Consider the following 18,077-nt stretch of genomic DNA (forward strand, 5'->3'; position numbering starts at 1 on the left):
AAGTGTACTTAATTTGCTGTTTGCATAAAATTGCATTGCACTTATACTTCCGATTTTCATGTAGTTTCACTGAAAAATATTGATTTGGCTACTAGGTATTTGGACTTAAAAAAAAAAAAAAATTCCACCACCAAAACCCAATAAAGCAGTTTCAAAGACAAAATACATCAAAGCCTAGAAGTTTAATAGTAAGAAATGAAAAAGAAGCAGTTTCTATGTGATTCAACCATTAAAAAAATCCAGTGAAAATTTAGCTAGAAAAAGAGAAAAGGCACTTGATGTATGTACTGAACAGCCAATTAAGTATCATTAGTGGGTATTCTTTCCTTTTCATGTTGTGTTATTAAACATCTAAGGGATAGTGGGAATGCAATGACCTTAGACACACAGAGACTGATTTTGTGCTTTCTCTCTTCTCCCGTCATTCATTGAGTATTGCCTATTGCTGGAGTAACTGCATTCACTAATTGCTTAATTATTGCTTTGTGCACCCAGATCAGCATAGTTTGGCTCAAAGAGCAGACAGAGAAAGATTTCAAAGAGACCTTCTGAGAGTCAAACCTGGAAATCATATGTATTAAACTTTGTCTTGAATTGACTGTGGAAAACAGAGTTGCCCCTTTCTCTGAAATTCGGCAATTATTGTTTCACTGCTAGGCAGAACTTAGGGAAGCAATGATGTCTCAGATATAGACTTGTCTTTCAAGTGTTACAAAATCTAGATTTTGAAATAATTATTTTTCAAAGAAATATCTATACTCTCCTTAAAGCTCTCCCTAGACTAAGTATTGGTAATTGTCCTATCCCTGTTTTTTTTTGTCATCACAAGAAGGAGCTGCTTAAAGAATTACATTTTGTGAATGAACAAAATGCTCAAGTTAACATCCTGTGATTTTGTCTGACTTGCCTAGCCAATCCTATTCAATGCCTAAAATAAATTTACAGTTATTCAAGTTCAAATTCACTTTAACTTTCTAAAACAATAAAACCTTACAGCCTATAAGCATGAACTGTAGTGCATTTGGCAAACTGTACGGTTGCAAGAGTAAGCACCGAGTTCCTTTATGGCATAGTCAGAACTACACGCTGTGGGTAAGAATTGCATCGTATTTTCTTTTTATATACCAATGGAAGTGTTATTTGGGAGACCCCCTTGTTACACAAACACAACACCCCACAACAACTGCAAATTCTATCCTGCTGTAATACTAATGTGAATGACAGTAAAGGCTAAGGCAGAAGTATTTACTGAATGCATAGTTTATTTTAACCTGCTGCCTTGCTCAGCAGAGTTCCTCATATATCACTGCTCACATATGAGTGAGAGATGCAGCCTCACTAACAGCCTTATAAAAAATGCTGTTCTCCCAGGCTTTCCTCAGATAACACTTTTTCCCTCTGTAGTACGACTGCTAATCTGAAAGAGTATCCTGCTTGTGAACAGGTCTTCATTTTCAGGGATGAGACTCTACTATTCTTTTTATGGCCATAGTAACTAGTCTTAATTTCCCTTTTCATTCACATGTTCTAAAAGAACATCCTTATGAAAATTCTTTTGATGTTTGGTTTGTTTACTGTGGTCAAAAGTAATTTCAGTACAACTGAAACAACCTATAATTTACTGAATATTTCCACTTCCAATGTTACTGGCATATTAACATTAGAGCTGGTTAATAATATACATGAAATTATGGGAATGTGCAGTATAGCTGCTAACTGTGGATGACACAGTTCTAAAAACTTCAAGATAGGTTCCCAAAAATCCTACTTTCTATGTCAATGAGTATGAGGTGTATGAGATATAGACAGCATGACATACACAAAGAAAATCGGCTAGAAAGTGTTACTGTATGTTCTTTGGTAAATTTAAGATACCAGTGTTTCTCTTTTTATGTTCTGCAGAAATACTTATCTGCTACAGGTCTCTCTTAGGTAACAAATTAGTATCTTATGAGCTGCCAAGCTGGAACAACTTATGTTGTGCTGATTAACATACAATACCTAGTCCTATTTTTAGATTGAGCTACGCTTTCAAAGCCACCTTTGAGCTGTTCCTTTAAGTGCATCACATAATGGGTGTTTTTTTGCTAGGATGTGAGCAGTCTGCTCTCCAACCGTATTGTCCTTTTCTCTTTGTTCCTTTTGTACAACTATGTCAGTCAGTAGCAACATTCTTCAAGTTTGTTTCCTAAAATATCTGGTGTCCTCTTTGTTTTGTGAGCAGCAGATGTAAAGATTTTTACTGTCTCTTTTCCTGGCTAGATTTCTAGTGGAACTATCAGAAATATTTTATAATTTAAAAAAAAACATTCAGATATTTCTGTGTCTCTGAGCAATGCCTAATGCAAAATCCCGTTATGAAATTTAGCATGCTCTTTAAGCTCCTTTGAGTTACACCAGTGGAATTGGCCAAGTGCCCTCCGGCCACAACCACTTCTATTATGCACAATGACACCAGCTAAAAAACATGTGGAGGGTCTTCTAAATAAGAATTAAATATTCTTACATCATCTTGAGAGAAAATGTTTCAAAGTATTCCCTCTGGAACAACACCGATCCATACCGGTATTCTTGCAGCTTTGTAGCTAAATATAAACAAGCCATAGATGTGCGTGTGTGTATTTATTAATTTCTCCAAAATGTATATAATAAATGTATAGCATACCAATCTGTATATAATAATATATGTATAACATACCAATCTTGAGTCAACTTCAGAGGCACGTTTTTATACATACCCCTTATGGGATACATATTAGATGTTTTGGTGTATACCATGCTTTGTAGTGTTGGTCAGCAAATATCGCTGAGGCATGGGCAATTGGGCCGATTGGCACAAGAAACATGTTCAGTAACCGGTTGTGGATGCAATCATTGCACAACAAAATCGGGAACGCACTGATTTATAGACCGAAGTACATTGTTTTGGAGACATAAGTCTTAAAGTTTCAATCAGTGTCCCACCAGAGCTTACTGACTGCCAAAAGGTTGCTTTAAAAACTACAAAGTGTCATCAACAGCCTGGAAATTTGGATTTTAAAGTGCTGCCTTGAACAAGATGATTACCGCAGGAACCTCATCACCCACTCTCTGTCCTTGGGTGGCCTCAGTAATGATTTTGTTGATTTCCTTGTCATCAAGAAGAAAATTGTTTGCCTCTGCTTCTCCAAGAGGTAGGTGAGACATGGTAAAGGCAGACAGGTTACCATCTACAGAGATCACTGAGTTGGAGCTGAGACCACTGAAGAGAAGAATTCGTTTGCAAAGCAGAAAGGGATCCTGTACGTGCTTGGGAGCATGGCGTGCTCTGCTTTCTTGAGGTCAGAGCAAGTTTTCTTGAGCTCTTAAAATGAGCTGCTCTGGTGGTGGTAAGGTCATTTTTCTCACATCTTCTGCTCACGCTGGTGAGAAGTTACACTTATGAGCTGAAATTAGTCAGACCAAGTGAAGGAATTAATTACAAGCTGGCTCTGAGTATGCATACATTTTTAATACACTGTAAATCAAATTTTCATTATTTCAAATTGTGTTGAGAGATGATGTATTAAGTAAAAAATAAAGGAAATATAAACTTCTCCACTAACCCGTGTGGTGTAATGCAATGTACGCTGCACAAAATCTGAAGGGCACCACATGTATCACAACACAATGCCCATGTAGGATGCTCAGCTGCATTTTGCAATGTTGCCTCTTTGAAGTGTCCTGCTCTTTCATTAACAGCTGTATCACACTTGAGAAGAGCTAATGATAAAAAGATTTCCTGGCAAGTGGCTGCTTCTGTTAAATGGGGAATGTGATGTGTTTGGCATGTATAATTTAGCTAATTTGTACAAGAAACACTTAATCAGCTGTAGATTTGGTTATTGCATGATAAAGATGGCAATCCATTAATCAATTTATAGACATAAATACATTATTGTTCAAGAAAAAACCAAGGATTTAAATACCCTTGAATCAATAAATATAATTAAAACAATGGTGTGTTGCAGTCATTTATTTGATTGTCCTACAGCTGTCTGATGCATGGTGAGATTACTGAAGCACGGAACCAAACAGCCAACACTACATTTAGTTTTGTTTATTGAAATAATGAAAGGGTATTAATGATAAAGTACAAAAGTGTGTAATAGAAAGTAATGTACTGTGAAATAAAATTATGTTTGGAAATCAAGAAGAATACAATAACATTTAAAGCCTTAAATATATTTGGAAACCACTTTGTATTGTTTTAATAGAAGAATGGTTGTGATATATAGGCTATGAAAAATTATAGGAATGTGTTACGGACATATGAGTAAGATGAAATCAAATTACTTTATGAAAAAGGAAATACTGTCCTTAGGTTTTTCTTGCAGTCCTAGAACTGGAAAAAAGGGATGGAAATGACCGCATGCTCTATACTTACTGTCTCAGGTTTGCATTTTCATTTAATCAGTTTCTATATTCTATATTTTAGGAAGCCCATGACAGTGATTGTTTGTTAAACGCTAGTCAGAGGACACGCAGAGAAATATCTGTAATGGATATAATTCCAGGCTGAGAATATTTGTGGACTACCATTTTAAAAGTCCTGAAATGAATGCACATATCATGTGCTTCTAAGTTTTTCATGGACGCTTATCACAAGTGAACAAATAATTTCTCTTTCAAATGAGAGAAATAAGGTGTTTCTTAAATCTTACTTGCTTGAAACTAATAGAAAAGTAACAATACTAAATTATTGACTGATAAGACAACTGCTGTTTGCTTAATGATGGTGCAATAAAAAGATGCTTTCTTTCTACCATTCCATGTTTCAGCAAAATGGTAGGTAAATTAAAACTACACTATTGAATATGCCATGTGTTCTAATAAACTTATGGTTGAGTTTGTACTTATTAGCAAGCCTATTTATGTTCCTTTTCAGAGTACAGAGGTTGCCTGCCTGGGCTAGTGAGATCCTAAAACAGGTGCTTAAAACCACTTCCTTTTTCTGAATCTTAAAATACTGAACACTTGAACACTTGTGTGTTGCTAAAACCTGAATATTTAGCTCTTTTGAAAAACAAATAAACACCTGCTAGTAAGCCTGAAGTACTGCTTGTTACTTGTCACAAATTCACAGCAATATCGTTTGCTTTTAAAGATATATGGAACATTAAATAAAGGTCCATATTTTTAAAAGCATACTTCTCTAGTCTCAATCTCTATTTCATGCCCAAATCCAAGCACTTTAGACTATTTTAAACTTCATTTTTCAAAATAGTTTTCTCACATTCATCACTGTGATAGAATATGATCTTAAGAAATAAAAGACTAGAACTATGAAACTCTTCCCACCTTCAGAGAAATGGCTCCCATAAAAATTGCATTTGGCTGTATTTTCAGTGCAGTTGTGGTACTGATGGCAGTAATTATAATACACTCATATGATGAAGCTGTTAAAAAAGCTACAAACCTATCATGTATGGCAGTTGCCTGGAGACTGTGCGGTGGCATCATCATTGTATTTTCCATAGCTTATATTGTTCTTGTATTGTTCTTCCCCAAAATGACTGCTCAGTTTTTAATTCAGTGGAGTTTATAAGTGAGGAAAAGGGCATCTGATTTGTACAAAAAATCCTAACAAAGATGCAGTATGCATAAGCATCATTTGCAGTCTTCATGTATGCAGCACTTACAACTTGTAAATATTTCAGGTAAGAAAAACACCAAAGATTGTATATTCAGTGATCACATTATCTTCAAAAAGAAGAATACGGTTTTGGCATAGATCTTTGTAAAAGGTTGAAGGTAAAGTTATATTCATTAGCTTTGAATCCAATTATTTCCATTTCAAAAGATTTTTGTATTTTCTTTACTGTATTTCTTTTCTAAGCTGTCTTCTAGTGATGAGGAATGAAGTGAGATTAAGTCATTGGCCTGGACTTGAGGGACCTCAGCACTACCCTATGAATGCTTCCTGTATAACGTTGGAAATATTACTTCTTTTCTCTGGCTTTTTTTCAGATCATTTGCTATGAAGTCAACTTGTGTCATGACAACCACGTTCTCTAAAGTCAAAGGAGTGAGAAGAGATCTAAACCATCTATTATCTAAGAACGCCTGGCAACCTGTGTGGTCAATAGACTGTCGTTGTTCACGGTGAGTCATACACTAATTTGTATGACAATATCAATTTTTCTAATGGGGAACAACAGTCAGGTCTTACAAAGATTATTTAAGGAGCAAATTGAATAAGGCCATAGTGGCATTAGAACATTATGAGTAAAACCAGAGGCAATACATTTTCTGTGCACCAGTCATGGAAAGAGGTAGTATAGATAGAGCAAACAATATGAAAGGAACCCAGAAATATAAAATAATGGGTTGTGCATACTTTGATCTTACTGGGGCATTTAACCGTCAAAGGTTTCTGTGCACCAAAGAAAACGAAAATATTTACATCATCATCTCCTGAGGCTTTTTCCACGAGAAAAGCATTCTGGGAATAAGGCACAGGTCTCTCTCTCTCTGTTTAGCTTCCGCGAGGGCAGTAATTATGAATCTGTGTTGGAAGCAGCCACTTTTGTATGGCACAGTGGGGAGCTATAGGCTCCTTTGTGGAGTAGGGGCTGTTTGCACATTGAAAGTAACGTGTTTCTGAGTCTGCCCATACCAGAGTCGAGTATTTAAAAAGTCAAGAATTTCTTTTAGAAGGACGAAAAAATAAGCACAAAAAAACTTTCACTCTTCACATTTACATAACTTTTGTTCTGCTGGTTTTGTTAGAGTAAAAACAAACATAGACAGTGATGTCTGTTCTCTAAAGAAATTTTAATCCACAATAAAACCAGAAGCAGCAAATAGTAACCAGCAAACAAAGGGAAATAAAGGAAGTGTGTAGGCTCTGAGAAGAAAAATAGCTTATACTGCACATTAGATGAGCATTATTATGGTTCCTAACTATACTTAATGTAATTTCCCATAGTTTTATATCAATAAAGAGGGCACATTGACAAAATATTTTAAGTAATACATATAAACTTGAGATGCTCAGCTGCTGCAGGATAATTACTCAATAAATACTCAAAGAGAACAAAAGAACAATGAGAAACACAAAGAAGAAAACTGCAAACACCAGTCTGAATGGTTCAGTGGAGCTGTTTTTTGTTTGGGTATCTGGTATCTGTTTTCTCACAGGTTTAGATCTGTACCGCACTAGTCATTGATTTCCAATCTCAAGGCTTCTCAGTATTTATAGTAGTGCATCTTCCCAAGCAACGTCAAGCTTTTCTACCATCTGTGATCTTTACAGTCCTTTTTCAGTAACAGTGACTAGCCAGGGCTACTGGAACTTCTTGACACTTGGTCATAACTTGCACATTCCCATTTTCCATTCACTGACTAAACGACAAATGAGGTAAAAAGCTGATGATACAGAACAACTGCATTGTCTAATTCTGCGCTTCTGACTTGCATGCTCTCCGAGTGCTGACTTTAGCTGTACAGCTTTACTGATTTTTGACATGAATTGTATGGTCTCATTCAGGAATGGCGTGATAGGTTTAAGTATAACATAAATGAGTTCATGTTTTGATTCTGAAATGAATTCTGGGGAAACGGAAAATACTTCATGGCTCTGAGCTATAGGCCTGCTTGCTGTCAGTGCCACAATTGATGGCCCCGTCAGCAGGATAGCAGTGAAATGGTCTTTAGCAGCTTCTCAGGAAGTCCAATTTAATTAAAAGCTTATCTCTTAATACAACGCCAAGCTTCTATATGACAAAGAAGTGTTTCCCACCGCGTAAGCTTTCATAGCATTGCACTGAGCAAAATGTTGACTTCTCTCTACAGCACAGTAGAGGAAATTACTGTTTTGCCTTTGTTTTCTGTGCTGCTGCAAGAATGCGGGGTTTGAGAGAGTTTTTGTTTTCTTTCCTACATGCTTTCCAAGATAACCAGACCATGAAAATTTGAGAAATAACTTGCAATGAGTCTTATTAAACTTGCATAAATGTGATTTTTATGGAGCCTGCACCGTGACTTTCACTTATTGAAAGTAACAGTAAGAAGCTAATGTGAAAGTGCAATCAGATTAGCAGGCTCTTGCTGCAGTATGTTTTAGACCTTATGTCCAAGGAAGACTCTGGCACTCGAGTTGCTTAAGTGTTCTGATTGTAGCTTTCATTTTCAAGAAGTAGGAAAATAGCATGCAGAGCTCCTTAAAGCTTCAAAATGTGTCTAATTATTCACTAGAAGAGTAACTAATTTTTTTGGAGGAGGTTAGTAGCAGGAAAACCCAGATACTGCTATTGTATGTGTCCAACAGTTTCTAATGCTAACCATTGACATGATTTGAGAACCGCCTAAAAGGCAAGGAATCCTTTCAGACTGCAGTTTGATAATGGCAAATTTTAAAAACTGCATGAGGAAGAAAACAGAAACATCTTTCAAATATATTTTAAAAAATTTACTTCTCTGTATTTATAGCTTCTACCTTTAGATGGATCTATTTCCCACAAAGGTCATACATACGTCATGAAAGTACTTCATGAATGTACATCATGGTACATTTTACCTATTCTGTTCATTGGAGCAAATTCTCTTTGTATTATTAACAAAGCTTTGAGTAACTGCTATATTAAATGAACAAAAAATTGACCTGTAAAAAGGTAATGCACTTACCAAAGACCTTGTTCCATCTAGATCCATCAGTCCTGTAACGTTATTCCTACTATGCCCAATAGGAAAAGTGTGTAGAGTCTTCGTGACTATTGCACGATGCTAAAGTGTACCAAGGGTCAAGAGCTTTTTCATAGTATTCCCAGGCTTTCTAGGATATGTACTGTGTATCGCTACAGAGTTCTTTTTTTATTATTAGATTTGCTCATCTTCCTTTTGTTTAAAAAGGAATGCAAACTTTTCTCACTTACCTGTGTAGCTAACATATGAATTTAGTATGAAATTACAGGACAGAGAACTAATGTAAATCTACTGGTATGAAGACTGTACAAAAATATTTCAAAAAAATATTTTTACAAAAGCATGTGTGGTACTCTCTTGTAAAAGGATACATTTCCGTGTAGTAATTGTGCTCATGTTGTACATATACGACTACTGTGGTAAAAATACAGTTCAAAAATATTGTACATAATGAGCCACAGTGTTGGTTACCTTATGTTGCAGAGCTAAGGAGAGTAGAGAGAAGGGATGTGTAGCTCTTCCCTGATTTCCCCATAAACCTACTTGTTTATTACACATGGAAATCATAATAGTGACTGTAGCATCCAGATTGACAAACATGTTGGAGGAAGGTAAGGTATTCCACTTTTTCTGTAGCCTCTTGAGAGCTTTTACTCCTCCTGTCCTTAAAAAAACCACTGTATTCTTATGATCATGGAACATGCAGTTATCAAAGGAGTTATAAACAGCCTTTCCCTTGAAACTCCATTTGATAGCTTTGAAAATACCACCTCACTGCAGGAGAAAACACCAAGGGAAACAGTCTTGGATTGACTTCCTCTGAAGTAATACTTTAAAAAATAATATTCAGTCTTTAAAATTATTAGGAAAGCTAAGCATTTCCCACAGCTGTCAAAGACTTGTTAAACATTACTTGTGCTTATTCAAAGGAAAGCTGACCCAACTTTTCCTCTGAATTATTAACCTGTTCTCATAAGAGTTGTCAGATGTGAACAAGAGATGGCTGAAATAGCTCTCGGGCCAAAATTCCAGTTGAGTGAACAAGTTTGAAAATATACCATGGCAAATGCCAAACACAAGAGACTGAGGTATCATCTCAGTCTAGTCAGTGAATTTATATCAAGAGTTGACTTTGCAGTTTGGGGATTTCATTTAGCAACCCTTTGGTATCACTGCTGCAAGCTGATACCGCAACTTTCTAGAAGAAGGGACCTGAAGCAAGCCGATCCCTGCAGAGGTACCACTTTCCCCTTGACAGTGGTGGAGGAGTTTCAGCATGGCTGTATCGCCTTCCGTGAAGGAATGCCTATCAGAAACGTTCTGCACAGGAGCGGGTTTCTGAAGTCAAGGGAATGTGGTTGCTATCGAGAGTCTGCAGCAGTGAACAGCCTCCTGCCCATCCTGGCACCTCCCTTATATGATGTACCTGCCAGGTCTGGGGATGTAGTGAAGAAAATATCGTCTATGTTTTGTAACATGGACTTTCAGTTTCTCAGGGAAAGGGTAGATTTTCACAGTGTTCTCTAAAGCTCAGGACATGCTAAATAATGATATGAGGAATATCCCTCAAGGGATGGCTCTGCAGAGACATATATCATTCTCTTTCTGTGATATGTATATATTTTTTAATTTATCTTCTGATACTGTTATTATCATTTTTTTTCCCAAGAATTACTCAGTGTGGAAGCACACCTACTCTATAGAGAATTTCTTAATTTTAAGAGCTTCTCAATCTGAGTGCCTATCCAGTCTGCAGAGGATTTCTTGTAGTTAGATTTTATTGTAGTGTGATCTGTTCTTGAGTTTGTCAAGTCTTTCCCCAGAGAAGTGGGTTACCCTTACTAAATTTCCTTTAATGTTTTTTCCATTTTAGTCTGTGCTTTCATATCACTAATTCTTTGTTTCATTTCGATTCTCTCCCGCAAATCCTCTGGATCAGTATTGGAGTATATCCATGCACACACATACATGTACACACACATATGGCATGTACATGGAGATCTTAGACAAGGTGTTTAAATTGTCTTTCATCTCTCACTTTTTATCTTCTATATTTATATTATTATCTCCTAGATTATGAATTGTTCAATTTCACTTCTACTTTATTCCCTGTTGATGAGTTCCCTGTATCATAACCTATAAGAAACCAAGGCTATGAGCTTCTCTAAAGACCCTTCCTGCATAGTTATGGCACGTCCTCTTGACATCAGGAGTGAGGGATTGTCACTGCACAGGAAAGGATGGGCCATAGAGAGCCATTCAGCATCACACCTCCCCTGTACAACTGGGAAATTTGCTATTCTGGCAGCCCCTGGTGCAGCAGAGTTGGGGAGCCAGGCAGGAGAGTGGCCAGTAGCTCCAGTACTACAAGGATTCTCACAAACTCTTTGCATAAATGTATAGCAATGCAATAGTGATTTTTGTCAGCCTCTTGGTTTCGTGGATCCAGAGCCACTCTGTGTCTCCTCCGTAAGAGCTGTCACTGTCCCCACACCAGCAACCTTCTGGTCTTCCCAGTCCAGCTGCCCAAACCATGCACCAGAAGGAGCACCCAATAGTTGTTCAGTGACTGTCTGCCAGTATCGTCACTTTTGTATTCTCAAAACCTGTCAATGGCAGCTCACCACAGCAAGATACAGTACCAGCATTAAGATGGGAGAATGCTTGTTGTGCTGTCAGGCAGAGTAGAGCTCTGGGTCACAACAATCTTGTCAGCTGTGTCTACGTGCCACCAAAAATACAGTCATCAATGAAAGAAGGCAGCTTAGATGTGTTTCTCTGGATTTGTTTCAGAATGAGAATGTATGTGTTGCTTAATTGTCAATGAGAAAATCGTTCGGATCATGCTCACAAAAAAGTGCATGCATTTGAATGGTACTCAGTTGACCATTCCCACTGCAGGAAAGGAAATCATTCTTATCTGCAGTCTCAGGAGATGGCTGGGCATGGAGCTCACTCAGCGAGGTCTGGAGAAAGAATCTTGAATTATTAATATTAATAATAATGGTAAGTCATAAAATTTCTCAGAGTTTCCTCTACGTAGGTTTTGTACATTGCTTAAATTCTCAAAGTGGTTAACTATATTCAGCAAATTTGTTACCCGTCAAAGTTTTACATTCAATATTATTTTGTTAAGTATTTCAATAGAAATACAGATGAACAGTGTTTGGTTCTATTAACAAACAAAATATTGGCAAAATCCAGTTCATTAGCGTGCTTATTCCTTACACCTTACAGACAAGTGGAGCTTCTGTTCCCGCCTGAGGAGTCTGATGAAATGACTTTCTAATCCTACAGCCTATTTCATATTCATGGAGGTGATTTACAAGAAATGAGGGGAGAATCTGCACAGAGCTTTAGGAACAGCTCAGATGCAAACAGAAGCTTCTGTGTAGTAAGAAATATTAGTGATATCCTGATGTTGATCTTGAAACCTACAAATGCTCACGTATTTGGATCCTGGGGTTTAATTTGGGCTATTCCAGAGAAAGGAGCCAGACATTAAAAGTTAATCTAGTCAGAGGCTGTTTTTTCCCCACTATTGGCCCCAAGCCTAGGTTGACCTTATTTCAGTGCCATTTCTACTAAATATTCAGAGGGCAAAGAGCAGGTTTTTCTTGGCAAATGAGAAGCAGTTGTATCATTATGAAAATATTTGTGACAGCTCAAAGTACCTGGCACTTTTTGTTACTTACAGCTTAAATTTGTCATGGTACAGGTAGCTGTGGAGGATGTAACTAGTGAGAAGTAACGTTTTGGGGTGGGAGTTTGGGGGGTTCAGACTCACTGGAAAGGAGGTCTGGTCAACATGGGAGAACAGAAGCACTCATGAGTGATATCTAAAGGAGTGACATAACTTCTCCGTATGTAAAAGATATCTAAGTTTATGATCCAAGTGTGATATTGGCTGCAAAATCTGCGCCTTCTGCTTATTATTTCCTATGACTCCCAAATTCTTTATCACTACTTTCCAAAATAGTCACCCATCTAGTATGTATGTATTGCTGATATTTTTTGTCTTAGTTAAAAAAGTGATTGTCCCCAAAGACTGTCTGATCTATGCCTTTGCCTACCCTTTCAGTGCTTACCAGTCTCTCAGTAGTAAGTCTGTCAAGCCTTATGTCATCTGCAGATCTTCTTCAGTAACCTGTTAATGTTGTCTTCCAAGTAATCAGTAAATATTTAGGATAATCTTAGTGCGTGAATTGCTCTGTGGAAGACACTACTGATATCACAGGGGTTTGCCTGCCTGTATAAAGGTGTCTAGCACCACTGTAGATGCTGTAGGGTATCTGAGGGCATCTGAGATGCCTGCATGGCTACTGGCAGCTACCTACCTGCACCCTCGGAGGATGGTAGGTAGAGCCAGGTGTTTGAATCCCTCTCAGAGCAACTTGAGAGGAGATCCACTACAGGACAGAAATCCTGCTGGTGCATCGTGAAGCCCATTTGTCCTCATGCAGTTCCTCCACTACCTAATTCTGCATCTCACATCAATCCCCTCTCAGCTCCCCTGTGACTCTGATGAGGCCAAGTGATCCAAATCCATGATAGCAAGTTTTCACAGGCTTACCTCTTATTTCTAAATGACATTCACGATATTAAACATGGAAAGTTTCGTACACTGCGTGATACTGCTGAATATAATGATATGATTAAGGTGCAAATTGAGGCTCAAAATGAAGCATAGTGCTCCCAGCATGTTTAGGTAGTTCTATGTCATTATTCAGCCTGGTTGCACAGTCAAAAGTGTCTAAATGTGACTATAGGTAGAAAAAAGAAAATAAGTTTAAAGGATTGTCAAAAAAACCCAGGACAACATTGTACAACCAAGAGTGCATTTATACGTGCATCTCTGTCTGTATATGCATACCTGCACACAACAGCTGCATATTATTATCACAGTTTCTTGCTTATGAAACTAAAGCCAAATGAAAATGTATTTTTCACAACACATTACTTATTTACCCTCTCTGTGTTATTTGTATGTTGGTTTCAGTGGCTTGCTGGTTTTTGCGCTCTCCCGTAGTAGTATTACATAGCTGATTTCTAGCATTGCTCAGTATAGTTTGGATCATTACATATACCCCCAGAAAGAAATTATGGTTACTGAGGTTAAAAGTAAAATCACAGAAACATTGGCATTTCTATTAATTCTCATTATTTTGCATTGCTATTTGTAATTAAAAACCTAACTTTCCTGTTCACTAATTTCTTTTGATGAAATTCTTAGTAAAATACAGGGAAAGAAGTCCTTACTCAGAAGAACATCTTCTGGCAATATTACATATGTTTTATTCCCAATTTAGATACAGCATTATTCCTTTCTGTGAGAAATAATAAATTTTGGACAAGAACACTTACTACTTAAATATGTGGAAAAGGAACATGCAAAAAGAAATAATAAACCTAAAATAAAGCAAATTTTTTTCTCTTTTGGAAAAATCATGAACATTTGCTTATTGAACTTCTTGGCAGAATAAGAAAGCATTCAGGTAGGAGTATAATAATTCAGTTTGCAATACAAAAAATGTGATTTATTCTACTAATAAGTTAACATGCACAATATATTATATTGGTGCACTATAGCTACATGAATACAGTATTATAAGAGGGAATTTAAAAAATCTTGTTGTAATAACTTCCATATGGAAATGGTTATCCCGTAGTTACATTCAGGAGAGGAAATCAAATGCTATCTCATATTTTTAAGAGATTACATTTATTGTCTATTGACACGGTAATAGGAGGGGGGAATTTCAGGTACACTATCAGTATACTGGGGGTAAGGAGATTTTTCTTCCTTTTTTTTTTCCTTTGATTATAAACACTGGGAGAAAGGAAGGGGAGATTCTAGGAAGCCTTTAAATTTACAGTATCTTTTTTTTCTTGCCTCCCACATGGATGCAGATCTTAAAATCTGTGATCAAGAAGGTCGATGTGTTTAAATATAATTCAAATCCATATCCAGGCCTACGGAAAATCTGCTCTGTCAAAAACAGCTCAATGTCCAAGTAGGAGACCAGTGATGAGTGGCATTCATCAGGGGTCAGGATTGGGACTGGCACTGTTTAACATCTTGGTCGGCGACACGGACAGTGGGATTGAGTGTATCCTCAGCAAGTTTGCCAACAACACCAAGCTGTGTGGTGCAGCTGACACGCTGGAGAGAAGGGATGCCATCCAGAGGGACCTTGACAGGCTTGAGAGGTGGGCTTATGAAAACCTCATGAAGTTCAACAAGGCCAAATGCAAGGCCCCGCACGTGGGTCGGGGCAATCCCAAGCACGAATACAGGCTAGGCAGAGAACGGATTAAGAACAGTTCTGAGGAGAAGGACTTGGGAGTGTTAGTTGATGAAAAACTCAGCATGACCCAACAATGTGCGCTTGCAGCCCAGAAAGCCAACCGTATCCTAGGCTGCATCAAAAGAAACATGACCAGCAGGTTGAGGGAGGTGATTCTGCCCCTCTACTCCACTCTCATGAGACCCTACCTGGAATACTGAATTCAGCTCTGGAGCCCCCAACATAACAAGGATATCGACTTGTTGGAGTGAGTCTAGAGGAGGGCCACAAAGATGATCAGAGGGCTGGGGCACCTCTCCTATGTGGACAGGCTGAGAGAGTTGGCATTGTTCAGCCTGGTGAAGAGAAGGCTCCGAGGGGACTTTACAGCAGCCTTCCAGTACTTGAAGAGGGCCTACAAGAAAGCTGGAGAGGGACTTTTTACAAGGGCATGTAGCGATAGGACAAGAGGTAATGGCTTTAAACTGAAAGAGGGTAGATTTAGATTGGATATAAGGAAGAAATTCTTCACTATGAGGCTGGTGAGGCACTGGAACAGGTTGCCCAGAGCAGCTGTGGATGCCCCATCCCTGGAAGTGTTCAAGGCCAGGTTGGGTGGGGCTATGAGCAACCTGGTCTAGTGGAAGGTGTCCCTGCCCATAGCAGGGGGGTGGAACCAGATGATCTTTAAAGTCCCTTCCAACTCAAACCATTCTATGGTATGATTGTATGATAAAATTACCTGTACTCTGTGGTGCAAAATAATGTTCTTGGGTCACTTTTCAGACAGACAACTTCACACACACACACAAAGGCATATAGATATACTAGAAAACATTATACTTCCCATATTACATAAAGTAGACAGAGAGTTAATGAGCAAACATTACACGTTGACTTTCTTTGCTCCTATGTGATAAAAGCATGTCGTTTTGTTCGTAGTAGCAACAGCTAACACAAACTAAAAATGAATTTTCTTTCTCATCCCCAGTTTTTATTGAGTTTCATCTTCCTGTTTGCTGCCATGGGCTATTATTCTGTACACCTGCACTCAGCCAGAAATATAATGAAAAAGAATCAATCTCTGAAAAGAAAGTTATCACCAGCCAATAACGTTGGGCCACTTTCATGGGTCCTGCAGTGTTTCATCCAATTGCCACAATGCCTTAACATTATAAACTGAAGACAGTCTCTCAGCTGCTCTTCCAGGCAAGAACAAATACACTGTGTGCTACCCAGGTGATCTAGAATATGATATTAATACTGTGGAATTCATTAGAGCAGAATGAAACCAGTGTTAATTTGTGTATCCAGAATAGATTGTCTAAAAATTGATGGACAGGAATACCAGAAAAACATTATTTCTGAGAAAATGGGTGAGTGCTTCAGTATTCTGTGTGCATTGTCTTTTTTGTGTTCAAAGCTGCTCGTGCTCTGTTTGTGATTTTCTCAGTTTAAAATTCAAGTATTGCAGAAATGTATTGATTAGTAGCAAACTTGCAAGGCATTCACTGATAATATTTATGTTCTAGGTTTTTTGACCACATGTACAAGTATTCTGTCCCTGACTGGATGAGCGTTGCTGTTGAAATCAGTTTCGCCGTGTTGACATTCATAACTATCTATTTTAAATGATCACTCTGTAAGTAACTTCCCACATTAAATTCATTTATTTCAACAAATATTTCTGCTACTAAACTAATTTGCTTGAATGCAAATATATAGGTGGTATGGACATTTTCAAAGTAAATATAATCAGTTTTCGACTGCCTTGGGAAAGTATGTCTTGTGTAGAAGCAATATATAAAATATAACATCGCTACTAGAAGTGTATTATTTCCAGGTTTACCTCACAGTAGATCTGGAAATAACAAGTCTGCTGAGTCATCGATTCAACAGTTGCCATTGGCATGTGTTTGGATACGCTGTAATGATTGACTTGATCTCTACTCTAAATGAATCAAAACTGAACAGTAGTTTAGCATATGTAACAGCCCTGGCACAGAGTGCTTGCTGTCGGGAGGGCAGAACTGATTGTTACTTTGCAGAAGGACTTCACAATCAGAAATATTATTAAGACCTTTTTTCATTTTTTCACCCTTAAAAACTGCAATTGAAGACCATTTCAAAATTGATTGTAAAACGCTTTTGAAATCTTTTCTTTGGTGAATACGTTTCTGCCAGAACTTAATGACAAACAATTAAGACGTGTTGGAAGTGTTATCTGAGGTAGAGTTCATTTCCACCATTTCCACTGAGTCCAAGACAAATTTGTCAGCGGAAGAACCAAACATCACACCCCAAATTCTTACAGTTTAACTTCAGCCAAGTCTACTCCATGCACAGCTTCAGACACCATGGTGGTATGTCAACTTCCTCGAGAGAAATATTTGGGGAATCTGCATGTATTGGAGAGAAGCTCAGGTAAGAAATGCGTCCTGTGAGAAACATACATTTTACTTTCAGCTAAGGGTGCCTAAGCTCTCAGAAATTAGGAGCTCAGCAGGGTTAGTTATCAGGGCTTATTTGGACAGACAGCAATCTACAAGCACAGACAAAGATTTAGACAGCTGGGAAGTCAGACATAAAGAGGTTCTGCAGGTGACCAAGAGATGTAGAAAGGACTTTTCACATGCTTAAATAGGAATTGAACTCCACAGATTGACATGTGGTAGATTACTCACTGAGATGATGGCATGCTGCATTTCTGGGCTAGCAAGTGTCAGTGTCTTAAATTATTTAATTTCCCCCCAGTTAGTTATTCCACCTGTTGTCTGCTCCTATGACAGTTTGGCTGGTCTGACTGTTTGTAAATCCAGTGTGACTGGCTGTTTCTGAAATATCCCAGATGTTAAGGAAATACATTCAGGGATGAAACAAGGGAAATGAAAACTCAGTTCATGGATATGTTTAAAACCTTTGATTCATTGCATAACAGGACTGAAGAAACATTTTTTTGTGATGTTTTGGTTGTACTTCGGTTCTGGATAAAGCCAGGGCCACCTTTGTCTTGTTCTGTTTCTGAGGCTACGGATACGCACAGATCTGATGTGTAAAAACAGGCTAACACACTATCATCTCATGACATACACTTAAGCACCAAATCCCTAGGCATGCATACGGGGA

At 37.9% G+C, this 18,077-nt stretch overlaps 1 protein-coding gene across 2 annotated transcripts in view; it reads left to right on the forward strand.

Moving 5' to 3' along the window:
* The first annotated feature begins 6,090 nt into the window (after positions 1-6,090).
* LOC148051563 (uncharacterized) overlaps positions 6,091-18,077 on the forward strand; it is a 37,534-nt gene continuing 25,547 nt past the window's right edge. Inside the window, exons 1-2 of one of the 2 annotated variants that reach the window (XM_087737590.1) lie at positions 6,091-6,123; positions 16,484-16,593. The gene's annotated coding sequence lies outside the window, so the exon portion shown is untranslated. Of the gene's footprint in view, positions 6,124-16,483; positions 16,594-18,077 lie in introns of those variants that run through there. The other variant, XR_015700045.1, reaches the window with a different exon arrangement.

Source organism: Nipponia nippon, unplaced genomic scaffold (genome assembly GCF_047370975.1).
Source record: "Nipponia nippon isolate SJK-2023a ecotype South Korea unplaced genomic scaffold, ASM4737097v1 scaffold_6, whole genome shotgun sequence".
Taxonomy (NCBI): domain Eukaryota; kingdom Metazoa; phylum Chordata; class Aves; order Pelecaniformes; family Threskiornithidae; genus Nipponia; species Nipponia nippon.